This window comes from Canis aureus, chromosome 17 (assembly GCF_053574225.1).
Source record: "Canis aureus isolate CA01 chromosome 17, VMU_Caureus_v.1.0, whole genome shotgun sequence".
NCBI lineage: Eukaryota > Metazoa > Chordata > Mammalia > Carnivora > Canidae > Canis > Canis aureus.
This window is the reverse complement of record NC_135627.1, coordinates 52,922,796-52,949,391: the sequence shown is the minus strand read 5'-3', so window position 1 is coordinate 52,949,391 and position 26,596 is coordinate 52,922,796. Positions and strand designations below refer to the sequence as shown.

The window sequence follows — 26,596 nt, the reverse complement described above, 5'->3', positions numbered from 1 at the left end:
ACACAAGTAAAATGCATGACAAAATAAAATACACAATGTGGTGGGCTAGAGTTAAAAAAATACTGCTTGTACAGTATACAAAAAATGATACTGATAAGTTTTAGTTATCTTGAAAACCTTGGAGCAACCATTAAAAACAAAACAGAATACCTAATAGGCAAACTGTAGCATAAAGGTGAGGCTATCTCCCCTTTTTGCAAAATCAGGAAGCTACGGCTCATCTTCCCAACTGCTATAAGAATGCAATTATATAACATATGCAAAAACAGTATGTGATACAGCCAGAACTGATATAGTAGGAATTCAAACATTTGCTTCTTCCTTAAGAACAGACTTGCTGTTTGACTTATAAAATCTAAAAATACCACAGCTATCAGTGATTATCTATTTGTTAAGATCCTGGCTTCTCTAGTTTCCTGTATATCAATATAAACATGCCTTTAAAAAAAAGAAAAAAACTTAAAATCTTCAGGCTGTGCTTCCAAAGTGAATATGGGGCTTAGAAGTTTCTTAATCTTCTACATAACCCTCATCTACCTAAGTTAGATATAACCGATACATAACCCTAAGATTATTTTAACAAAAAATAAGTTCAAAATTTTAGCCCAAGAAACATTTCTATCAGTGACATCTATGTTGCCATGACTCAAAGAATATATTGCTGAAAATACATTTAAGTAGCTCTTTCACATAGTAATAAGGCTGTACTCTAACCTGCCAGCAGCAGGAATGAGTAAATAGATTTCCTTGCCAATGGCCCAGTGCTTTGTACATATGAGGCATCCCAACAGCCTGGGCAAAACCTATTAACTGACAGGATATATTTAGGGCATAAAGAAAAAAAGAGAGCATGAAAGATAATTTTAAGGTTTCAAGCTTGGGGAGCTGGAAGGAAAGTGGAGCCTTTGCCAGTTATAGGGTAACTGGAAGATAGTGTTTTATGTCAATATAATATCTAAAAGGCATCTAAAATATATACATTTAGTTGGAGATAGCCTGACTACAGACATCATTCTAGGCATCATCTATATATACAGAACTTGAGAGCTGATCCTACAGACTAGGAAAGAACCAAAGATCAAGAAATAATCTACGGGGACAACCATGATTAAGGGTTGCCAGGCAGGTAAACAAAGAACCACAAATAAGGGGCAGTTGCAAAAGCAGGTGAAGTAGAGATTTAGAAGAATTTAGCGTCACTGGAGTCAAGAAATAGTTTTAAGTCTGGAGTGGTCAGCGTTCAACTCCTAAACTCCTGAAGGAAGAAACTATATTCTTTCACCTAAGAAGGCTGCACAAGTCCGTATCACAGTAGGCGGTCAGGAGCAATGATATGACATCCTTACCCTGTGCCAGCCAGTCAGGCACTGCTTGACTGCTGTTAAACAGAATTCACATTTCTCACAACACAGTGTTGTTTTCATACCCATCTCACATAAAGAGACTGAGGCACAAAACGCTTATATAATTTGCCTTAACTTACAAACCTACAAGACTCGGTCCTGAAGGAGACCATTACTGAGAACAAGTTCAATGCAGTCCTAGGGGGGAAACTCCAACTGCAGGATGTTAAAGTACACCAGAGGTATCCATCGTCTCCTCCCTGTCCATCCCCTCTTTATTAGAAACCTACAGTACACCCAGTTTTAAAAAGTACAAGCTGAGATACACCTAAGTCTCCACACACACACCCCCACTCCTTTTCCTATTCCCATCTTCCTTGTCCTCAGCCAAACGGACCAGGAGTAGATAGTTGGCCCACAGGACTATCTTCCAGAAATTCAGAATTAAAATATAGAGACACCTGTTGAAGACCATGCTGCAAAAGCAGAGCGACCTGGCACCACGGCAAACCCAAGCTAGAGGGAAGCAGAAACCAAGAGCTTTAAAGAGAGCCAACTTAAAAGAAGTTAGAACACATATAACAGAGTCCAGAGTGGCAGAGACAAGACCACGTGTTCCCAGAGAAAAACTCAAAAGTAACTAATTGCCTGGAGATTTTCTAGTTCCCAGGATGCTGAGTTGGACTTCATGCAAGGGACTTCAGAGGCAGTCCTCCAACTGTTATGACAAATGCCTTTTTAAACTAAGTTCATTCAAATGTGTTTTTGACTCTCGCAGCCAAATAATCAAGCCATTAAAAGGGGCCAAAGGAAAAACACTGAATAAGCAGCTACTATATGCTTCAAAATATCTATGAGGTATCTGGACTCTCACCACCGGGGATGAGGAAATGGAGGCTCGTTTATATTAATAGATCTGCATGACTCCAAAGCCCAAACTCTATATTTTGCTTCATTTCCATTCAAGTTACATCCAGTCTATTCCAGACCACCAGGCCATTTATCTTTTTTTTTTTTTTCACGAAAAAAATCTCAGATTAATCCAAAAATGTTAACGTTTCTCCTTTTAACCTGTTGAGTCTCTATACACTTCAAACGCTTTCTCTAGTATTTAACAATAAAATGAACTTTTATATGCAAAGACGAGTAGAATAAAGACCTTCGGATCTTCTGGTCTGTTTCAAAACTGGTAATAGTATTTTTTCTTTCCTTTGCCTACTTTACCAGTTGACACATCCTCATGTCAAGCTCAAACTAAGTGTGGATCTCTTCCTGGCCTGTCCCATCCTCCGTCCAAGTGGGTGACTTTATTATTAAAATGCAGACCACCTGACAGAAAGAGAACAAATTCAGTTTGCCTAAAATATTATCCTACCCTAAACGACTTATTTTTTGAGAGTTTATTTTTAAGTAATTTCTACACCCAATGTGGAACTCCAATTTACAATCCCAAAATCAAGAGTCACATGCTCTAAAGACCGAGCCAGCCAGGTGCCCCACTTCAGTTACTTTTCAAAGGCAAGACAAATCAACAAATATCCACATGCTAAAAGCTTGAAACCCTTACCAAAAGGTTATAAAGACTAGCACAGAATTCGATTTTTCTGTCCTTGAAAATCAGTCTGCCACGATGGAATGGGAGGGAGCTTTGTAAAATCCAGACCTGTCTCTTTTGCCCATTCTCAAAAAAGACATTTCTTAAGTTTTTCATATTTTCCTTAAGTATTTAAAAGAATCCACTGCCTATTTATAAGCGGAAATTTCCCTATTTCCAGACAGTATGTTCCTGGAATTAAAAATAAAAATAAAAATAAAAATAAAAATAAAAAAATAATAATAATAAATGTACTATCTTTCTTCTAGCCCCTACAGATAAAGGAGGATTTCTTTGGCTTCTAGATTTATCCCAGGAATTTAGAAGCTGAAGAAGCTCCCTTACTGTGGTGCAGGGTATTTAGCAAGTTCCCCATCACTAGCCTAGGAGTCTATCTCTAGGACCTTAGTTAGCAACAGTGCAATTACATGGGTACATTTATTAATCACTGGTCACCAGTTTAGCCTGGGAACCCATTTGTTCTGACTGCCTTACGTTCTTTGATCTCTCATAAAGTGCCCTGTTACTCACAGCCACAGCTAACAGCGAAATCCATTCTCAACCCTGGGGTTGCTTTGCCAGAAGGAACATAAGAAAGTATGAAAATCCGTGGTACTACTTGCAAAAAAAAAAAAAAAAAGGTGACCAGACGTTTAACAAGATTCATTACTAATGCACTATTTTAACTCGACACTGATCGTGCTGGGAACCGTGCTGCCAACTGCTGCTCTCAAGTCCTAAACGAGACCTTAAAACCATCTTTGCATTCCTGAGTACCTTAGAATTCTTGAGTCCTCTCTATCTTCTGAGTATTTTGCAGGAATCTGATACTCAGATACTGAGTGTCAGAATCAGTATCAACCAGTGTCACTGTAACATCACCTCTAACAAGCGGTGGGAAGCAGCTTACGTGTTTTGCAAGGGGCTGGGTAACTGCGAAGCTGAAGAGAGATCCAGAATGCTTAACCCTGGTTTGCACTTAAGACCATTAGGTAATGCGTGTCAGCTCTATTTCTCAGCCTGAAATTTCCTTAACACCCTTAATTCCAAAACCGGCTCCGGCTGAATCAGGTTTGAGAACAGAGAGAGGGAGAGCACGAATTCACGAGCGCGCTCTGCGCACACCCCTGGTAGTGGTTTAGATCCTCCCCCTGCCGTTGCCATCTTACCAACGCTTTTAACACTTTGGGGTCACCCCCGCCTATGTGTGTGCAAAGCAGAGTAGGCAGGCGCCTGGAATAATAAAAAGTACGCCCAATCCATTCGCGACACGGAATGGCGAGGGCATCTAAACCGTTAACGACGAGCAGCCTCGGAGGACATCTGACAGCACGATGCAAACCATCCAGGCTCCGGGGAGCTGCTTGGCGCCTTCCGTTTCTGTCCCGCGATCTGGGCTGCGCCAGGTTCCAGGGCTCTGGGGTCCTGACACTGAAGGATGCTGCTCGGGGACAAAGTGCAACGTCCTCCACCTCCCCCTCCTCCACCTCCTCCTCCACCTCCTCCTCCACCTCCTCCTCCTCCTGCAAACGCTCCCCTGCGCACCCCACGGACACTGAGCTCCCGCACCGGAGCCCCGGCTCCGAGGACCACCCCAGGGATGCACACCGAGCTCGTCATTCGGCGGGGGGAGGGGAGGCTGCACCCGGGCCGCCCCAGTCCGGACCCCGGGGGACCCGTCTCGAGCCCAAGGACACCCCCTCCCCCCCCGACCCAGCGCCGCGGGCTTCCTCTCGCCGCCCAGCTCCTCCCGCCCTCCTCCCACCGCCGTGCGGCGGCGCAGCTCCGGGCAGCCCCGAAATCCGAGCGGGGGCTGCGGGCCGGGCCGCCCCTTGCACCGCGCCCCCCCCCACCCCGCCCCCGGGGCCAAGCGCGGCTCACGCTGCGGGAGGCTCCGCACCCGCCTCACCTGGGGCCGCAGCCGCCGCAACTCCCACGCATGTCACCGGCCCGCAACCACCAGCCTAGCGCGAGCCGCCGAGCGGCCGGGCGCCCCCCTCCCGCCCCGGCCCCCGGCCCTCCCCCCTCCCCGCCCCGCGGCCCGCCCCGCCCCCGCCCCCGCCCTCGCCCTGCCCACCCCCGGCTTCCGCCGCCGCAGTTCCAAGCCCGCACCACCACCTAGTCCCCACGCCTCCCACTCACTCTCGCGAGAGGCCGCGGCGCCTCTCGCGAGAGAACAACTCGGTGGCCGAGCCCGCGCAAAAGTGGGTGGGCTTTTTAAAAAAAAAAAAACCTTCCCACGTGCTCTGGGGCCGCTCGCCGGCGGGGGCGGGGCGTGCGTCACGTGACGCCCAGGCGGCCTCCCTATTGGCCAGACTCCGCCCGGCCGTGGGAGCTTTAAACTCCAGGCTGACCTACGAACCTGCGGCGAACGTCATGCGCGCTTCCTGATCCGTTACCTTGGAAACGGCTTAACCCTTTCCTCCGGCAAGATGCTCAGGCGCTGGCCGGCCGCGCAGGTTTGGTCTCGGGCCCTTCCCGCGTTCCTTGCCCGCCCCCCCCACCGCGCCTTGGGCTCACCGCCGTGGGGTCAGCGGGGCTGGGCCCGCCGGGCCGTCTTCGGGGAGCGGGGGCTCTTCCCAGAGCGCAGCCCCGGCACCTCTGGCGGCCTAAGCGGGGCTCATCCTCTCGGCGTGGCTCCGCCCCTTCTCCCCGGCATCGCGGGGGAGGGGGGGGGAGGACCACTCAGCGCTGCAGGCCGCCGGCCCTCCCCGAACCTCAGCGAGGAGCATCGCGGGCTCTCCGGGCCCTAGTGCTCACCCTTCCCGACGTCCGCGGTGTCGGACTCGGGAAGTCAAGCGTGGGTCCCCGCGGGGCCCCCGAGCCGCGCACGATCACCTAACTGTTATTTGCGTTTAGGACCGGGAAGGCCTAGTCCGGGCGAGTTGCACAGCCTCCTCGGCGGACCTCTCATCCAGGCGGGAAGTCCCCGGAGGATGCGGAAGACGTTTGGAACTTGGCATCCTCGTGATGAGGAGTCCTAACCCCTGTTTGGGAGATGGGGGGTCAAAGGGTGCAACCCTCGTGCATCCCACTTCTGCATTGGGCGGGCTGCTGCAGATGTCAGGCACGGCTCCAGGCCGTGGATTGAGCAGCGATGGGGGCAGAGGAGTCTGGGTGCTTACGGGGGAGGAAGGGGAGAAGGACAACAAATGTTGGGGGGCGTCAAGCTCAATGCAAGGAAAATCACAACAGTCGATGCTGCGATGGTGATGGTGATGATTGGGCGGCTGCTGGAGGGGCGGGCCTTTGGAGGACACGCGGAAGCCGTGGTTTGCTTCAACCGCCAGGCTGACGTCGGATGGAAGAGCGTTCCAGGCAAAGTGAAGAGCGAATTCAAAGGCCTTGCATTGGGTTTGATGGGGGGGGGGGGAATAGGAGAAAGTAAGAAGAAATAAGCTTGGAGAAGTAAGCAAACATAGGCCGCATCCTGTAAGGCTTTGTAAGCTGAGGAAGGAATTGTTGAGGATTTAAATGCAACAGAAAGCGATGGAGAATTCTTTTTTTTTTTTCTTTTAAGATTTTATTTATTTATTCATGAGACACAGGCAGAGGGAGAAGCAGGCTCCATGCAGGGAGCCCGACGTGGGACTCGATCCAGGAACTCCAGGACCAGGCCCTAGAATTCTAAAGAGGGGAGGGGGCACCTATGCTCTACCCTTTTTGTCTCTAAAAGTCTTCCCTGCAGAGAATGGAATTTTTTTTTTTTTTAAGGAGGTCACAGAGGAAGCAAGGAGATTGAGACTAGTAGTCCCAACACGGACACAATCCTGAAAGGCCTAATTTTCCAATGACCTTGACATTCCTTTTCTTAGAATCCATTAGGTCAGAGCCATGGTGCCCGGCTGCTGCCTTTTGTTAAAAGCATCTGGATGCATCTTCAGTTACTGCTGTTTAATAAGAGAAATGAGTGGAAACTTTTTTGTTACTTGGGAAAATGAATGTCCCAAAAGGAAAGTCATGATTGATTGATTGATTGATTGATTTTTCTCTATGGACACCACACAGATAACTACCTCTTCTATCTATTCCTAAAGTCAGTTCTATGAAAAAAAAAAAACAACAACAACATAAAGTCATGTTCGGTGCAGATATTTATTTCCTAATTATAAGATGTGAAAAGATAGAGGTTGAAGGCTTAGGATATGAAAATGTTTCACTAAAAGAATCAGAAATCAGGAGACTGTATTGCCACCGGAAGATCTCTCATTAACTGGTAAAGTGACCAAATCAAGGTTCCTTATCATTCCTGAGTGTCAGCTTCCTTCATACATAAAACAAGACAATTTAACTAGCTTACACACAGAGTGGTTAAGCCTGAATTACACTTTGGCATGCACGCATCAGTAAGACGGAAGCTGGAAAGGGAAATGAAATTTTTGTAAAATCTAAGAGTCAGCAGCGCAAGCCAAATGAAATTGGATGCCCCTACTCTTGCGTGTGTGTGCACGCACACACACACACACACACACACCCCAGCTGAGGAACTATGAAACTGGTTCATACAGATACCAGGAATGCTTCCCTAAGAAACCTTGGCCTTCTCAGAGTGTGAAAACGGAAGCATTGCCACCTGTTCAACTTCATATTCCCTGTAGCTATTTTGAACCCACGTAGTATTTAATAATGGTTCACATGTTCCTGATCAAGATTTAAGAAATAGAAAATCTTTAAAAGATCCGAGGCGACATTTTAAAGTTAAGCTAACACTTTAATGTTAATGAAAATAAGATTTCAAATAAGCACTACTTTTTAAAGGGGAAAAATGCTAAAAAGAGAAAAGGCATTATTTTAGCAAATTAAGACTATTCTTTTAAAATGCTGAAAAAAATGGAGCGCTCTCTTTTGCGTGCTGTTTGCAGTCCTCGTAATGATTAACTGAAACAGCTGCTTGGTACTTCTAATGTAGTTGAACAATGGACTCCACTCCACCACTCTTACATATATTAATAGAGCCATAAATCCTCCCAACTCACCCTAGCAAGACAGACCTTGGTCTCTTTTGCTAGCTACAATTATTTGGAGTACAATGAATGTGAAGTGAGAAAAAATTGAAGATCAAGATCCATTTCTGTGGATGTCCCTAGTTCCTGGATTCTTTTTAAAAGTATTTTCTGTCTTAACAGCTTTATTTATTTATTTATTTATTTATTTTTAAATTAGTTTTTTATATTTTTTTTAATTTTTATTTATTTATGATAGTCACAGAGAGAGAAAGAGAGAGAGGCAGAGACATAGGCAGAGGGAGAAGCAGGCTCCATGCACCGGGAGCCCGACGTGGGATTCGATCCCGGGTCTCCAGGATCGCAACCTGGGCCAAAGGCAGGCGCCAAACCGCTGCGCCACCCAGAGATCCCAACAGCTTTATTTAAATATAATCCACATACCATACAATTCACCTGTTTTAAAGTGTACAGTTAAATCTGTTTTGGTATATTCCCGGAGGTGCAATCATCACCAAGATTTAATTTTAGGACAGTTTTGCCCCCCCCCCAAAAGAAACTCCACCCATTAGCAGTCAGTCCCCCACCTCATCCCCAGCCCTAAGCAACCACTAATCTACTTTATGTCTCTACATTTGCCTATTCTGGGTATTTCATATACATGGAATTATACAATATGTGGTCGTTGGTGTCTCCATTCACTTATAATGTTTTCAAGGGTCATCCTTTGAAACCCTTGTGTTTCAAGGGTTTGTACAAACCCATCCTTTGTGTTGTAGCTTCTGTCAGCATTTCATTTCTTTTTATTGCCAAATGATGATTCCACTGTATAGACATAGCACAGTTTATTTCTCATTTTATCACTTAGTAGACATGTGGATTGTTTCCACTTTCTGGCTCTTATGAAAATAATGCTTTGAGCATTTGTGGCCAGGTTTTGTGTAGATGTTGATCATTCTCTTTCAATACTCAATAAAATTTATCCTGTTTACAAAGTCCATATTTCCTTGCCTAGCACAGTTACTTTGCTCCTACCTTTGCCCTTCTTGCCTGCTGTTTGAAGTAAGTGCTCTTCTCCCCACAGGGCTGGCACTTCTACTGAGGCAGCTCACTCCTCTGCTTAAAAAGCCTACAGTTGCTTCATATGATTCCACCCATGATCTACCTTACTCTCTTCTGCTATTATTTCTCCCTCTCAGAAAGTCTTTCTTACAGTTCCTTAAAGTAGGGCCAGATCCTCCACACTTTGGAGACTTCCCACACACTTTGCAGACTTCCTTCAGCATCAGGTGTTTTTTCTCTATCTGCCCCCTTAGCCTCTGAATGCCCATGAATCCTTCAGCATTCAGCTGTACTCTCATTTCCTTAAGAACCCTTGTCCTAAAAAAAAAAAAAAAAAAAGAACCCTTGTCCTACCTCCCCAGATGAGGTAAGCTCCTCCCTATCTGGACTCTTATTTTTTTTTCCCCAATGCATTTAGCAACATATGATTTTTATTTGATTATTTGGTCTTTCTCCTCTAATAGACGTAGAATGTATAAGTAGGAACCACATCTGTTATTAATTACATATGCCTGGCACATAGTGTTATTAGTTACTCAATACCTATTAATTGGAAGGAAGGGGAGTAGGAAGGAAGGAAGACAGGAAAAAAAAAAGACGAGGGAATGGGGGAAGGAAGGTATCGTCACAGCTTATTCTGTGTTCTATTTTTCTCTCCCTTGTAGTGTTGAAATAAATTTCTAGGCCCAAGATGAAACTGCTCCTGCACAAGGTGCCACCTCAGCAAACCAAAACTTAAATAACTCTCCTGTCTGTGTAAATGTTCCACTAGATCAAAACTGCAGTATGTCGGGTCAGCCAGTCCCCCGAAACCAAGCCAACTCGGGGCTCTATACTTATTTCTTTGTTCTTTCTCCCTCCAAACAAAGTTGACTATGTGGCCCCAGCCAATCAGATATTTTCTATTTTTCTTTTCCTTGTTCTTTTTTTCTTTATTCTATAAAAGCCTCCTGATTGCTGCCCCACTTTGCAATTCTCCAAAGGAGACTTTCCACTTCATGAAATACAAAATAAAGTTCATTTGTATCCCCTAAATTGTTTAATCATTTTTTTAACACTAGGAATCTTCAGTAAAGCCTTGATAAGCGTTATAAACCAAAACTGCCCTGTGGTAAGGGGAATTAATGGAAGGCCCATTCTATGCCTGAGAGGGTGTAGGAGGGGACACAAGTATCCCCTGTCTGTCCTCCCTATAGAAAGGGGTGTGGAGAGGGGAAGACCAGTGGTGTACTAAGGAGCCAAGGCAGCAGTGTGATAAGTCAGAGAACACAAGCTCTAGGTGCACCTAAAATTGAACTGAGGAATGTCTCACATGTCCCCAGGGAACATTTTAGTGAGCTAATTTCCAGGAATCAAGTTGGTAGTCTCCTCTGATGTAATTTTGCAATTTAATGGAAATGTTAACTTTCATTTGTTTACATAGTCTAATAGAGCCAAGACATTTAGGTTATATGCACATGAAAGAATTATAAGCCAAGCAAGTTGGAATGATTTGTTCTAGATCACAAAGGGGCACTAAATACCATAGCTCAGACTAAATTTAGCTGATCGCCTGGTTCTACCTATCAATGGAACTAAGCATACTACACAAAGCTAGCCTCTCAACTTAATCCCCCTAATGACCTTTCGACTACAAAGGCAGGCATCATCTTTCCCCAGGAGCTTTACCCTAGCAATCTCTGACAGCCAGAAGCAGATTCCATGTCGCTTCCTGTTTGAAAACTTGAGTCTCCCTTTGGCCCACTTGCTGAATTCCTGTTTCCTGCCTGAGTGATGGCCCCAGCTGGCAGTTCTTGTAAGAGACGGGAGTCCTTTTTTTCACATTGCTCAGTTTTGGGATTTTGTTTTTTTGATGATAAATTACACACTCCTTATGTAGAACACCGGAAAATACAGGAAAAGGTAATGGAGCAGGTCACCTCCTGGTGGATGCTTTACATTCATTATTTAATAAGTCAATGTAAAACATTCTGGAAGTGGAAAAGTGGGGTGCATTATAATTTCATTAGCCATTTAAACAGGTAAAAGTGCTCTTTTAATTTAGAAGATAAAGTATCTCATCATGCCTTTGTCTTAAAAGTACGTATATTATACCACAGTCTGATATACTTCCTAACTTACATACTTTACCAAATTCTGTTGTAGTGAATCTCTTGAAGGACAGAAACACATCTCAACCATTGTAACATGATACCAAGTCATGGCTTCATAAATTGTAGGCTTTCATTAAATGCTCAATGACTTCCAAACTCATGACTGTAATTATTAACAAATAGTACAGATGATAATTCAGAAGTGCCACTCCAAATTAAAGGCTTCTGAATTAGCAAAATAAATTTGAGGGCTATTATATATCATACTCAAATACAATGAGTCTTCTGATTTTTTAAAAAAGATTTGATTGGGATCCCTGGGTGGCGCAGCGGTTTGGCGCCTGCCTTTGGCCCAGGGCGCGATCCTGGAGACCCGGGATCGAATCCCACATCAGGCTCCCGATGCATGGAGCCTGCTTCTCCCTCTGCCTGTGTCTCTGCCTCTCTCTCTCTCTCTCTGTGACTATCATAAGTAAATAAATAAAAATTAAAAAAAAAAAAAGATTTGATTGTATTTATTTGACACACAGAGAGCCTGTGCACAAGCAGGGGGAGTGGCAGGCAGAGGGAGAAGCAGACTCCTCGATGAACAGAGAGCCCCACATGGGGCTCTATCCCAGGACCCCGGGACCATGACCTGAGCCCGAGGCAGATGCTGAACTGACTAAGCTACCCAGCCACCCTGAGTCTTTTGATTTAAATCATAATTGCCATAGCTAAAATTACTGACTTAACTTCCAGTAAGTAAAATACAGATGTATTTAAGGAAAATGTAATATGTAATTGTCTGAAATTCAAAAAGAATCATTCATAAATGTATCCATAAGACATTCTTAATGATACCATTGCCCTCCTGGTTTTAAACGGTTGGTACAGAGTTAATTATAAAAAAGAAGCACAAAGTTTTATAAAAAGCTTATGTTTATAGAGGTACCTGGCTGAGTCAGTAAGAGGGGCATGTGACTCTTGATCTTGGGGTCATGAGTTCCAACCCCACATTAAATGTCGAGATCACTTAAATAAACTTAAAAACCTTATGTTACAGACATTTCTAATTCAGAGAAGCACAAATGTAATTGAGCATTTGAAATGCTCAAAAGCACTTAGTATAAGTAAATGAAAAAATGCTCTAACTTACAAAAGAAATATTTTACACAACTTTTCAGAAGTGTCTTTTGCAAAGGCGAAAGATACTTCCTTTTTGTGTGAGCCAATAGCATGCATGCTTACTACTTAAAAAAAAGATATTAGATAACTTCCCCTGGATTAGGTATCTAAAGGACAAGGGAAGTCCTTTGAATATTGTCGTAAATTTATGACCAGTAAAACAGATCCTAGAACAAGTTGTTTCCAGGTCTATCGTTCCTTGTTGCTTGGCTGCTTTGCTTTTCAAATGAAACATTAACGTGCAGATAAAAACATCTTTATTTATTAGTTAACTCACATGAAGTTCAACAGAAATGTCCTTATGTGATTAGATCTTTAAAAGTAAGTCATACTCAAGCATGACTATTGCATGCCTACTTATGGTCCGGGAAGCATTAAACATTGGTAAAAATCTAGGCTATGAAGTAGCAGAACTTTGAAGATATCTTTCTGCCTAGGTTTTAGGAAATCACTCTTCCTTTTGGGATTTTAATTTGTATCACCTAAATTGTTTAATCTTTTTTTTTTTTTTAACACTAGGAATCTTCAGCAAAGTCTTGATTAAGCTACCCTAGAGATGTCTAGTCTAGCCTCATACTAAGGTTGATTCCTATTTGTTTTGTATTTCCTGGGATCATCGTTGAACAAATTGGCTCCTCTTCCCCACAATGGAACTTGGGACACCAGCAGGCAACCTTCTGCAGGACAGACTAGGATTCCTCAGAGCTGGTCCTCATGAACTCTGACTCACTCTGGTTGCTGCTTTCTTGGCCTACATCATTTCCCAGTTAGAACCATCCTCTTCCTCTGTAGGATGTGGCTATCAGTATAGCAAATGCAACCTTATGCCACATGAAAAGTGATGGATGATACGCGGAATGAACTAGGTGGTGGCCCTACTCTAAAGCTTGTTTAGTCCACGTCTGCATTAACCGAGTGAAATGTGATCAGAGGGTGACAGGACTAGAAAATATGCAGTATGTAAAATTTAACCCGTCCGATTTCCCCCCAGAGAAGGGAAAACTCACAGGGCTATAGTAAACTCAAGTTGAAAGGCTACAAAAAAACAAACAAACAAACAAAAAAAACATCTTAGACTCTTCCGTTCTTCCAGAGGGAAGGGTATGGATTTGGGTTGGAGTATAAGGGAGGAAATAGTCAGCACTGTCTTAAAATGGAAAAGATTATCTTTATAAACTGTGGGTATCAAATTGCTTAGCATCTATACAATTTATTTTTAAAATACCCTTCTGAGAGCCCAAATTTATAAGGTCCTAATCTCTTACTTTTTCATATTCTCTGCTTACCTCTCAACTGATTTTGAAATTCTTCTTTTGAAAGTGTGTCCTTATCTCACATTTGATTATACAGGTTGCTATCCTTATCAGTTGCTGTAATAAGATTCTTACAAAGATCTTGTTATCTTGAAACATCATGCCTAGAGGCAGGGTATAATGGGTGTAACAAGATTCCTACAGAGCTCCTGTTTAATGGTTTGATGGCCTATAATTTTCTCTTTCTTTCAGCTGCTCAGGAGCTATTTTGAAATTGCCATATAAACTCCTGATGAAAATAGGTGTGCGATAAAATGAAGTCTGATAAATTTTTGTGTATGGCTTGAGGAAATGTCATTCTTTTATGGGAAACAGAAGTCAACATTTTACAAGGTGCTGCTTGGGCTTTAGTTTCAAACCCTGTGTCATTCAAACTTTAATATTTGCCCGCACTTTTTCATAACTTTTAAAATTATCATGAACATTTCTTGTTCCACTGTACCCTTTATGTAATTCTTAAGACTCTCAACTAAGTTCCAGGAGGAACTAAAGTCCTCAGTTGAAGGCTGCTGAAATGCCCATTATGCTATCCAATTTTTAAAGTTTATTATTATTATTATTATTATTATTATTATTATTATTATTTAGTAATCTCTACACTCAACTTGGGACTCAAACTTATGACAGCAAGATCAAGAGTTGCATGGTCTTCCAACTGAGCCAGTCAGGCACCCCATTCAACTGATTCTTAATCATCCTTACTTCCCACACCAGTCAAGTGTCTGCATTTTTACCTGGTCTCCATAAGGTCACTGCTGCTTCCTGCTACAGCAGCCTCTCATTAAAACATGAACATGACTGGACAATGCCATTTTGCAAACAGACCATTCTTTCTGCAGAAATAACACTTGCTTCTTAGATACTATTCAGAATCCATATATCAGTCCCATCTGCTAGGACATGGCAAATGCTTCCTCTGCTTGTTTTCAATAATTTGATTCAGCACCTCTTTTGGGGTCAAGGTTCTGTGACACCACAAGGTTCCATCCTGTTCCAGCTTGTATTGGACCGCTTGTCCCTCATCCTGAAATGGCAAATAATATAAGAAAAGACCAAGTATTTGCCAAGTAAAAAAAATAAGTATTATTCCAGTTAAAAAAAAAAAAAAAGAAAAGACCAAGTAAATACTCTACTTGTCCTCAGAGAGAAAAGTCTCTTCTCAAATCACCTGCATGTCATAGAAGATTATCATGAACTTTGCCCTCTGTTCATTTGTTCACTTTGGCCAACTTAAGGTTCTATTTTCCTTGACTCACGATTTTTTTTAAAGATTTATTTATTTTAGAAAGAGAGAGAGGTGGGGAGGGAGTGCAGAAGGAGAGGGAGGGAGAGAATCCCAAGCAGACTCCCAACTGAGTCGGGAGCCTGACACGGGATTTGATCCTACAACTATGAGAACAAAATCCAAGCTCAAATCAAGCGTCAGACATTCAACCAACTGAGCGACCCAGGTGCCCCCCATTCCTTGACTCATGACTTTTGATAACTGTAGGTCAAAAATGGAAAGTAATGGAATATAATGATATACAAGTATATGCAGAACAAATACCTGCTACTTGTCAGAAACCAAAGGCTTTCTGTGCCCCCTGCCAAGCATTCAGTTTCCCTGGCCACTTTCATAATGGATTTCCTCACTAAGCTCCCTGCCTTTCAGTAATATAAAAACAACTTCATGGTAGTTCCAACAACAAGTGGCTGGCTCATTTCCACCTATGCCAGGAGCCACTGGGATATTCAAGGTGGTCAGCTTTTACCTCCACAAATGCATCAACAAGATTGCTCTGGACTGGAGATTCCCCTGTATTTATATTCAGGGTGACTTTATTTTTTTATTTTTTATTTTTTTCAGGGTGACTTTATATCCTATTTTTACCTGGTATACTCATACAATTCTGGTACACTCACGCTTTTGCCTATTATTAGCACCTCTTTTCTTTCTCAAAAATATGTTTGGAAAATAAATTACAATGACACCTTACTTATAACCTGCCTTAGACAGAATCTCTTCTTCATCTGCCGGGTCAAAATGGACCTGGGACTACATACCTCCCAGACTGTTAGTTGGACAGAAATAACCAACCAAACCCTAAAGCTATATCTTGGGCTCCACTCTTGCCACTACCAAGATAACCAGTTGGTTGTTTCTCTTTCCCACCATCTAACTCATTTCTTTAAATGTCACCCATCCTTATCTCAGAACACCAAATGGGCATGAGCTACATTTTCTGAGGAACCCAAGGAGTTATCTTGGGTTATTTCTCTTCACCAGTGTTTGTGGTTGCAGAATATGTGAAGGAATTCTAAGTTACAAAGGATAGCTGACAGGCTTTCTCAAGGAAGAAGCCAAAGTGACCTCGGAAAGACATGTCAGCCCTGGAAAACCCCAGGAAAACCCTATAGCATGTTATTAGTCTCAATAACACCTTAGTAACTTCTCTCCTTACAACTTTCACCAAGCTGCATAGCACCCTTCTTACCTATTCAGCATTACAGCTATCCTATTGGTGACCTATAACTATAGGTCCTAAATGCTCTCGGATTCTACTGCGCTCAAATTCATAAAACTCTCCTTCATTTTGCCCAGTTCGACTCCTACCCTTCATACTAACAAAGGATACTTAGAAATATATAGTTCGTGTCACACTAAATTCATGGATGTGCTGGAAAAAAACTGGCAACAGTACTTCAAAACAATGAAATACAAGCAGAAGAACCTGCCACCTCACCCCTGCTTGACATCTGGAGATCACGGCCACTACCCAACAGAGATGATGCAGAGACTGATAATGCTGGGATTTCTACAGCCATCTGGTCCCTGGAAAACTTCAGTCCACTTAAAAGAGGAGGCATCATCCCCTATCCCCAAGGATCTGACTCCCCCTGAGAATTCTTGAAACACCATTTGGCAGGAAGTCCACATAAGATAAATTCTCTAGACTGACTCTGCCTGGCTCCTGCCTCACCTATCATTTTTGCTTCTATACAACCAATTTGACAGCTGTGCCACTTGCAGACAGGCAGGTATGACCTCTTGTTTATTGCTGCCTTTTCCCATCTGTCAGAGAGAGAGTCTGTCACAGAATTGGGCAATAAGCATCAACTGGGCAACAAACACATCTCTACTGCTCCACTATATCTTTTAACTCTCTCTTTTCAAAAAACAAAACAAAACAAAATAAAACAAAAAACTCTCTCTTTTCATAAGTCTGCCTGAAAATAGGGACACGATAGTAGTAGAGATCTGGGATCAGAGTCCATAGATGTGAAGATAATGGGGCTTCAGGTTGGGTGTGATCCATTTGCTAAAGAAGCTAAAACAGATATGAGCTGTAGTTGTCTCTAAAAGGACAATAAGCAGAGGGGTCTTGGGGTGGGGATGGAGCAAGAAGCCCACCTAAGTAGAACCAGAGAGAAATCTAACAGAACAGCCAAGCTGTTCAAGGCAGAGCTATTCAGGACACCTAAGGCAAAGCAGTGCTTACAGATATTATATTTTACAAGGTAAGTAGCTTGGAAGAACGCCTTCCTGGTGCACACTTAAAGGACTCACGATGCCCTAGTCATCTCTAAGGTAGAAGGTTATATTTCCAAGAAGTACTTTATGTCTAGGCTGAGGAGTGAGGGAAAGGGAAGAGAGACAGCTGTGTTCTAATAAATGGGTTACTATTTTGAGGGTCTGGATCTCACGAGTGTTTATTTTGATCCGTCTGACACAGGTTAGGAAGGAAGTCTGAAAGCTTAGCAAGTGCTGAGAGCTGTAAATTTTCATCACTCTTAGCTGTGCTATCCATTACACTTGTCCACTGGATTGGGGCAGGTTTTAGGTGGCAGAGCTGGGTGGAATTCCAGCCTGGAGCTCAGTTTCATAGCCAAAAAAAATAGTTCATGAATTCAGCAGGTGTCAATAAATCCAATGCCAAGTAGAAGAGGTGATCCAAAAAGCAGACAAAATACAGCATCAGGGAATGCAGGCTCAAGAGATACTCAACAATCCAAGCTGACAACTGGCAAGCACTAAGCAAATGTATCTAACAAATGAAGTGGCCTCTATCCATATGGATGCAGAAATGGGACATCAGTTGGGGAAGAAAAATGGCCAAAACAAGGGAGACCTCCAATCTTCAATCAATACCTTAGTTACCAAGGACCTCAGGTCCAAGAAAGGAGAATTATGCCATATGAATAAGGAAACCAAGTTTTTAGATTTGGGGCATAAGATCAGAGTCAACACTAGGAAGTTTTGAAGTAAGGATCAGTATGAGAGCCAGGTTCAGGGAAGTTCTGCAGAGAGGCACAATGTGGGAACTAAGTGGAATAGAGTTTTAAACTACAAAACATATAAAACAAACTGAAAATAATATAGCAGATTGTTTTGAAGAAGCAAAATGTTCCAGTTACAGCTAAAGCTTTATCTTTTCTCCTTCCTTTCTCTCCATAGGAAACCACCATCTTGAAATTGATGCATGTCATTACTATTAGCATTTTTATACTTTTGCTATGTATATATGAATCCATAAATAATATATACTGAGTGTTTAAAATTTTTATATAAATGGTATCATGTGGTGTATACATTTGGCAACTTGCTTATTCTTTCATTCAACATTGAAAATCCAACATTCTGATTGATGCATTCATATGATCCAGTCAATTGTATTAATAAATGAGCTTATTTGTCCACTTTCCTACTATTAAATGTCTCTATTTTTTATTGCTATAATCTTGCAACAAATATTCCCATATATATCTCTTTGGGCCCATATGTATATATCCAGGAGTGGAACTGTTAGATCATACATCAGATATATCTTCAACTTATTAGATATTAACAAATAGGTATCAAAGCGGTTGTACTGATTTATACCCCCACCTGCAGAGGGCACAAATTCCCATTTCCTTTCAGCCTTGCTAAAAACTATCTCATCACACAGTTTTGCCAATCTGAGAGATGAAAATGATATTTTCTTCCCCTGAATTTCTCTGGCTACACTACTGCGGAACACACATTTTTAGGCATTTATTGACACTGATTATTCTGAAGTCCTGTGATGGAAATTGCCTGTTCATTTAATTTGCCTATTTTTTCTGGTGATTGGTTTTTCAAAATTGATTTGTATACAGATGGCCAAGAAACACATGAAAAGATGCTTAATATCATTAGTCATTAAGGAAATGCTAAGTAAAACCAAAGTAAGATAAGTTGACCTACTAGAACTTACCTATTAGAATTGCCTTAAAAACCGACAATACCAAGTATGGCAAGGGTGGGAGCAACAGGAACAAATACTCATACATCAATGATGGTAATGAAAATGCCACAGCAGTTTGGAAAGGAGTTTGGCAGTTTTTGTTTTGTTTTGTTTTGTTTTGTTGTTTTTTTTTAGTTTGGCACTTTCTTATAAAATAAATATATAAGCGTATATCTACCATATGACCCAGTAATCCTGTGATGTTTACCTGAAAAGAAAACACATATTTATATTAAGACCTATATGCAAATTTTTATAATAGTTGTATTCATAATACTCCAAACTGAAAACATCCCAATGTCCTTCAACTGACAAAAGTATAAACAAAGTAGAATATCCATATAGTGAAATTCTTCTCAGCAACAAAGAGGAAGAACTAGTGATATAAGCAATGGGATGGATAGTTTCACATTTTTTTAATGGTAAGTGAAAGAAGCCAGACTTAAGGGATGTCCAGGTAGCTCAGTGGTTGAGTGCCTGCCTTTGGCCCAGGGGATGATCCTGGAGTCCTGGGATCGAGTCCTGCATCAGGCTCCCCACAGAGAGTCTGCTTCTCCCTCTGCCTCTGTCTCTGCCTCTCTCTCTCTCTGTGCGTGTCTCTCATGAATAAATAAATAAAATCTTAAAGAAAAAAAGAAGCCAGACTTAAATATCTGTATATGTATAATCCATTTTAATGACATTTTGGAAAAGGCAAAAATAGAAATAGAAAATAGATTGATGATTGTCAAGAGCTGGGTTGTCGTGGAGAGAGGGGTTAATTAGAGGCTCTACAGAACTTTTCTTAGATAAAGTGGATATTCTATATCCTAATTGCAGTGCTGATTGCACAGCTCTATGCAGTTATCTAAATGTATAGAACTATACTAAAAGATGAATTTCCCTGCTCAAGGATTGTGTCTCAATAAACCTGACTTTAGAAAATAAGTGATTGTATATAAGTCTATGTCAAGATAATTTATCCTGATGCAAAGAGAAACTGAATTTTACTTTTAAATATAAGAATTGCTTCAGGCCGGACAGCCCGGGTGGCTCAGCGGTTTAACGCCTCCTTCAGCCCAGGGTGTGATCCTGGACACCGGGGATCGAGTCCTATGTCAGGCTCCCTGCATGGAGCCTGCTCCTCCCTCTGCCTGTGTCTCTGCCTCTCTCTCTCTCTCTCTCTCTCTCTGTCTGTCTCTCATGAATAAATAAATAAAATCTTTAAAAAAATTGCTTCAGGCCAAAAAATGTAAAACATTGCCAGCATGCTATAATCCCTTTCAAATCAGCTGATGTGCTTTAGTAATTCGATTTCCAGCTGAAATTGTGTAGCTCATCAAATTATAATTAGGCTAATTAGAATGTTACATATTAGTGTTTCTTATTGGTTGAAAAACTGTCATCATGGAGTAATGTGCTTTTAGCCATGTATGCTTTCAGGCTGAATAAACTTTTATGGCAGCCTTGAGATGTCTGATATTCTTATTATCAGTTTAATGGGCATTGGCTTTTATCCTTTAATTGGTTAACAGTGTGGTTGGATTTCTGCAGGGATATGCACTGAACAAATTATAAGAGATACACTTTATGTCCTGTTTCAGATTTCTTATTAATTTCCCATTTAACTGCAGGGGTGGGTCCCGGATTTATAGGACCTGGGTTCTTGAAATTTGTTGACAATTGCTTGGAGCCCAGAACTTGGCCTTCCCAGCTCCAGTTTTATTTTGTTAGATGGGCGCCGTGGTGAACAGAGAGGTGGGATCAGATCAGTGATTCCTAAACTGGGTGCAGGTAAGAATCACCCATGGAGGGTGATCAGAGGGGTGCCCTGACCCCTTCCTCAGAGACTGTAGGGCTGTAGGGCTGGGGGAGGTCTGGACATGGTGTAACATGTCTTCCAGATGATTCTCAGGGCAGCTGAGCATCAGAAACTGCTGAACTAGTGCTGCATTTTAAAACTCTGGAGCCATGGGCTCAGTCTGCCCCAGTAGGGCAGGGGTTGGGCTGCTGTTTCTGTAAATAAGATTTTATTGGGACACAGCCGTGCTCATCATTTATGCGTCACCTATGGCTGCTTTCCCACTACGGAGGCAGACTCGAGTAGACCTGACCGAGACCACATGCCCCACAAAGCCAAAAATACTTACTGCCTGACCCTTAACAGAAAAACTTTGCTTGTCCTTTCACTGATGGGTTGCAAAATCATTTCAATAGGTGGTAATCAGTATTTTAAAAAACAAAACAGAAAATATTCAAGTGCCTTGCAGGAAGATAAGTGCTGTTACATTAAGTTTACTCATGTATATGCATAAGTTTATATGTGTCTGTGTATATACATGTGTGTATATATGTAAACATATCTTTATGCATAAGGGGGAATATGTATTTCTTATTGTAGGTAGCAACCCAAAAAAAATTGAAAAAATTAAACTGTATGATGTGAGGTTGCTTTCATCTGCAGACTTTCTCTCAGCGGCCAGGGGGCTTTGTCCACATGGATGTGAGTGTGTGGGGGGGTGTTCTGGGTGGGACAGGAGATGTGTACAGAACATGCTTTGCCCGACTCACTGTGCTTCTGGGGCCTGCTTCCTACTTGGTAAGTCAGTGTCACCCCTTTGAGGAAGGGGAGAATGCTCAAGGTCCACCTTTGTCCAAAACGTCATTGCTAGAAGTAGAACCAACTGGAGTTGTGTGCAGTGTGTAGGTATTCATCCCAGTGGGGTGAATACTAAATTTATGGGGTTGTTGTGAGGATTAAATGTACATAGAGTCCCTCAAACTAAGAGATACTATCCAGTGCTAGGATGTTAGTATTTTTTATCTGCAGCCTCTCATTCCTGTGGTTGGTACCCACATCCCAGCTGTAAGACTAGCTCCTCAACGTTACCAACCATAGCACCGATTGCCACAATTTGTGAAGGCACCAGGGGTGGCAGGGGGACTTAGGGAGACGAACACCAGGGCCAGAGCTAGGGAACGGAAAGATGGGGTTCAAATTCTTGGACTACCAGGACAACTTCCATTTCTGAAGTTAATGATAATACAGAAAAATATATTGTTTAGATTTCCTGGTGGAAATTCTAATTTGCTGGCACTATGCTGTGGTCTGAGCGTTGAAATCCTAACCCCCAATAGTATTAGGAGGTGGGGACTTTTGGAGGTGACTAGGTCATGAGGGCACAGCCCTCATGAATGGGATTAGAGCTCTTAGAAAAGAGACACCAGAGCTCTCTGGCCCTTCCTGCCATGTGGCCAGAAAGTGGGCTTTCCCCAGACACAGATTCCCCAGGGCCTCAGTCTTGGCACTTCCTGGCCTCCAGAACAGTAAGAAATACATTTCTGTTGTTTAAAGTCCAAACACTCTGTTATAGCAGCCTGGAGGGACTAAGACGGACTATAAACCATTGGCTGCCAAGAGTAGGAAACAGGCTTTCTGATTAACCAAGAATTATAGGTATGTAACACATCACTTCTTTAAAAAGCATTGGTATAGGGGCGCCTGGGTGGCTTAGTCAGCTAAGCGTCTGCCTTCGGCTCAGGTCATGATCCCAGGGTCCTGGGATCGAGCCCTACCTTCAGCTCCCTGCTCAGCGGGGAGCCTGCTTCTCCCTCTCCCTTGCTACTACCCTGGCTTGTGCCCTCTCTGTCAAATAAATAAATACATAAGGCAAATTGTTAAAAAAGAGAGAATGAGTATATAGTAAAATATAATTTGCATTTTATTCTTTTTAAGATTTTATTTATTTATTCATGAGAGACATGGAGAGAGAGAGAGAGAGAGAGGCAGAGACACAGGCAGAGGGAGAAGCAGGCTCCCTGCAGGGATCCCAATGTGGGACTTGATCCTAGGTCTCCAGGATCACGCCCTGGGCCAAAGGCAGGTGCCAACCCGCTGAGCCACCCGGGGATCCATAATTTGCATTTTAAAGTGAAAGCAATTTAGTCTGATGATTCAGAAAGCCAGTTCTTAGGATCTAGCTATGCCTCGGGGTCACCATGGAGATGCATACAAATTTGGGCTGCTTTGAAAGGGGTGCTAGATGACACGCTTTTATGGAGTTTAGCCTCTGGTTCCTTTGTTTCCTAATTTGGCCAGGACCCCTTTCTGCATAATCATTTGCAGGATTGATATTTCCCTTTCTGTAGAGTCACTTGCAGGACTGAAGGGGCCCCCACAGTGTCCCAGTCTTCTGAGCTGCTGTTTGAATTACTTCTGACTTAGTCAACCAGTAGCTGTTGTGCGCACACCACGTGCCAAGGGCTGTTCCATGCACGGCCTCACACTAGGGAAAACATTTTCTCCCTAAGTGGAGTCCACACTCCTGGAGCTTGATGTTTGAACGCTTCCCTCAAAAGGGCACACGTTCTGTGAGACAGTCCAGTGCCCCTCTAGACGTGGCAGGTTTTCCTCAATCTCACTTGCTTCTCTCATTTAGGATGAAGGCAAATCCCATCTCTCCCGCCGGGCCTTCAAAGATTTGAAGACAGTTCTTACATCCCACCTCACATCCGCCTACATCTACCCCGCTCCCCACCACTGAATTTTCCCTTTTTCATACTAAGAATCCTCCAGCTTCTTGCCCCACCAAATGTGGTAAGAGTTTTTTTTTTTTTTTAAGGTTTTATTTATTCATTTGAGAGAGAATGAGCAAGAGAGAGAGCATGAGCAGGGGGAAGGGGAGAAGTAGGCCCCCTTGCTGAGCAGGGAGCCCGAGGTGGGGCTTGATCCCAGGACCCCAGAACTACAACCTGAGCTGAAGGCAGCTGCTTGACCGACTGAGCCACCCAGGTGTCCCAAGAGTGTTGTTGTCCCAACAACACCTGTTGTTCCTGAAGAAGAGTCTCTAATAAGCTCTAGTGGCCACTCTGGGCTGTCACCTCCCAGCTCCGAATGTACCTTTGATGCCATGCCCTGTGATGCTGGGTTTGGGGCCCACAATACAGATGGCACATTTGTCAGCTAGTTTCCTACCCATTCTCCCAATGGAGGTTGCAGGAGGGCAACTGAAGGCAGGAAGAAGGACCCTCTCTTCTTGTTTGACTCACTGTTGCTGCTGCTGTGGCCTGGACACCAGCCGTCTGCCTGGTGGAGGCGGCTGGCCACATTCTCCAGCTTCCTCTCCTGGCCTTCCCAGGGCCAGTTCCACCAAACCCATCTTCGAGAGGCACCATCTGAAGGACAGAGCTCCCTCCTCGGAGGCCTGAGTCCCACACCGGAGGGGGAGGCCTCTGAGTTCCTGAGGATCTTGCAGGGCATCATCTTCTCCAACAGCTTCCACCTACCTGACGAGGGCTCCGGGTTTGCCTCCCACACCCCTCTCTAACATTGTCATGCGTCGTGATAGCCAACCTCCAGGCGTCTCAAACCCATAATGTCCGAGTCTGAATCTGGCCTTGGTGCTTTCCTGTCCCGTTAGTTGAAACCTGGGTTCCTTCCCTCCTCCTCCTTCATCCACAGCCAGGCTCCCAGGGCAGGCCACTGACGCATTTGTATTTCTGGTATGTTCCTTCCCTTTTTTATTTTTTTCTTTTAGAAAGATTTTTATTTATTCATGAGAAACACAGAGCCACAGGCAGAGGGAGAAGGAGGCTCCCCATGGGGGGCCCAATGCAGGACTGGATCCCAGGACCCTGGGATCATGACCTGAGCTGAAGGTAGATGGTCAACCCGAGTTACCCAGGTGCCCAGATCTGTTCCCTCCTCTCCAGGTCCACTAAAGCTGCCCTAAAGAATTCCTCACCACATCTTGCCCAGCCCTTTGCTCCAACCTCTCACTCATCTCCATCCTCAGCCCTCGGCAAGCCGGTCCCACCCACAGAGGTCGCTCATCTGTCCAGGGCACAAATCCAGCAGCATCACCCCCCTCCCTTCCTCCTCCAGTTTCATCTTCTGTCCCTTGCTATAGTTAAAACCCAACTCAATGCCACCTTTTCAAGAAGGTGCCCCGAGGCCCCCACTACACGTTTCCTTCCTCCGTGCTCCCCACATCCTTGGTGGTGTATTTTTATTTTTTATCCGTGCACATCACTTTGTTATCATAAACCTTCTTCCTCACTAGCCCGAAATCTCAAAGGGCTATTCAGAGATCATTACCACTGGAGACAACACCCATCATGCATTTGGTTAACAAGTGCTTATGGGTGACCTTCAAGGACTCATTTGCCCTAAGAGTAAATTTTTAAAATTAATTAATTAATTAATTAATTAATTTAGTTTTTATGAGTATGTATTTATTTTATTTTTTATTTATTTTTATTCTTTTATATGTATATTTTTTATTGGAATTTGATTTGCCAACATATAGTATAACAACCCTAAGGGTACATTAAATTATGTTTTGCCATTAAGAATTCCCACATCGCACGGATATTACTCAACAACGAGAGAAATGAACTACTGTTACATGCAAGTCTTTGGATGACTCTCCAGGGAATTAGGCTGAGTGAAAAAACAGTCCTATACTGCATGATTCCACTACTATGAAATGAAATGACAAAATTATATAAGTGGAGGTAGATGAGGGGTTGCTGGGGTTAAGGAGAGGATGAAGGCTGGGAGGAAGTAGGCATGGCTGTAAAGGGCAATCTGATGGATCCTTGTGTGGCTTTAGGGGAGAGAACTGTCCAGCATCTGCGCCGTGTCAAGGTCAACATCTTGGCTGTGATATTGTACTTCATGTTTGCTGAATGCCACCGTGGGGAGGAAAGGGGTAAAAGGTGCCCATGATCTCCTTCTGTATTATTTCGTACAACTGTACGTGAATCTACGCTGATCTCAAAATAGAAAGTTCAATTAAAAAACAAAACAAAACAAAACAAAGATTTCCCACCACAAAGAAAGTAGGCTGCACACATTTTTCCAAATGCATTCTTTTTATTTGAGAAGGACGATCTCAAGGCAGTGGCCTTTGGGAAAGGCATCTCTCATCATCGTGTACATCGAGATCAACCGTTACTCTCAGCAAAGTACAAAAATACACACATCAGTGACTTCCGTACAATAAATACATAATCATGCATCCCACAATAAAAGGCACGGAAAACTGGTCACTTAGTAGTCATAAAAATTACTAGCTACATTAACAAAGCCACCCAAATTATCTGTATAAGTAACTGTAACAATATATTCCAAAGGTGAAAACACATAAAACATCTTTAAAATAGTATGCAATAAATATCTCAATCGTATATATTTAAAAAATTATGCCATTGTAAACAGCATGTAAACAAACAAAACACATTTTCTTACCATTATTAAAAGGTTCGAACCAGAGCCAAAGTTATAACCTCTGCTCTGTCGGGTGTATTTCACTGGCAAGTGTGCTAAGCAGTTAAAAGTTCCACTCTTTTCTGCAGCAAACAGAGCCCATTGTGTAATAAATAGACATGATCTGCATCTTTCAGATACAAGTAAAAATTTCAAAACAGACTACCAAAATGTAGTAAATCCTCAATTATAAATAATATGGCAAAGGCTAGATTAAAACTATCTTTTGCAATGTAAGGGACGACAGGGACTATGTTGTTAGGTTTTCAACACGATGGTAAACAGGAGACAAATAATTACTGATTATCTTCACTGAAAGGTAAAATAATAAGGGCCGAGTCTTCTGAGCCTCCTTCTTTTGTGGCCCTTTTACGGAACAGAGAGTGAAGTTGCATCAAACTAAGAATTTCCTTCTGCTAGAGAACAAAGAAATGGTTGATGACTTTATACTGCTGGGAAAGAATGACTCCGAAATATGCCTACCAAAATGTAAATATACATACAAGTAAGGTTTTTTCCATACTTACTTACAGTAAAGACTTTTTTGTCTTTTGTCTTTTTTGTACACTTTTGTGTACACGTA

General features: G+C 42.8%; 2 protein-coding genes across 12 annotated transcripts in view; both read right to left on the bottom strand.

Moving 5' to 3' along the window:
* The window catches only part of AKAP11 (A-kinase anchoring protein 11), a 48,762-nt gene extending 43,172 nt beyond the window's left edge, over positions 1–5,590 (bottom strand). For 2 of the 4 annotated variants that reach the window (XM_077855537.1, XM_077855540.1), the window contains exon 1: positions 4,847–4,961. The gene's annotated coding sequence lies outside the window, so the exon portion shown is untranslated. Of the gene's footprint in view, positions 1–4,106; positions 4,374–4,846; positions 4,962–5,457 lie in introns of those variants that run through there. The other 2 variants (XM_077855538.1, XM_077855539.1) reach the window with 2 other exon arrangements.
* A 20,010-nt stretch (positions 5,591–25,600) lies between these two features.
* The window catches only part of DGKH (diacylglycerol kinase eta), a 180,706-nt gene continuing 179,710 nt past the window's right edge, over positions 25,601–26,596 (bottom strand). For all 8 annotated transcript variants that reach the window (XM_077855528.1, XM_077855534.1, XM_077855532.1 and 5 more), the window contains one exon: positions 25,601–26,561. The gene's annotated coding sequence lies outside the window, so the exon portion shown is untranslated. The remainder of the gene's footprint in view (positions 26,562–26,596) is intronic.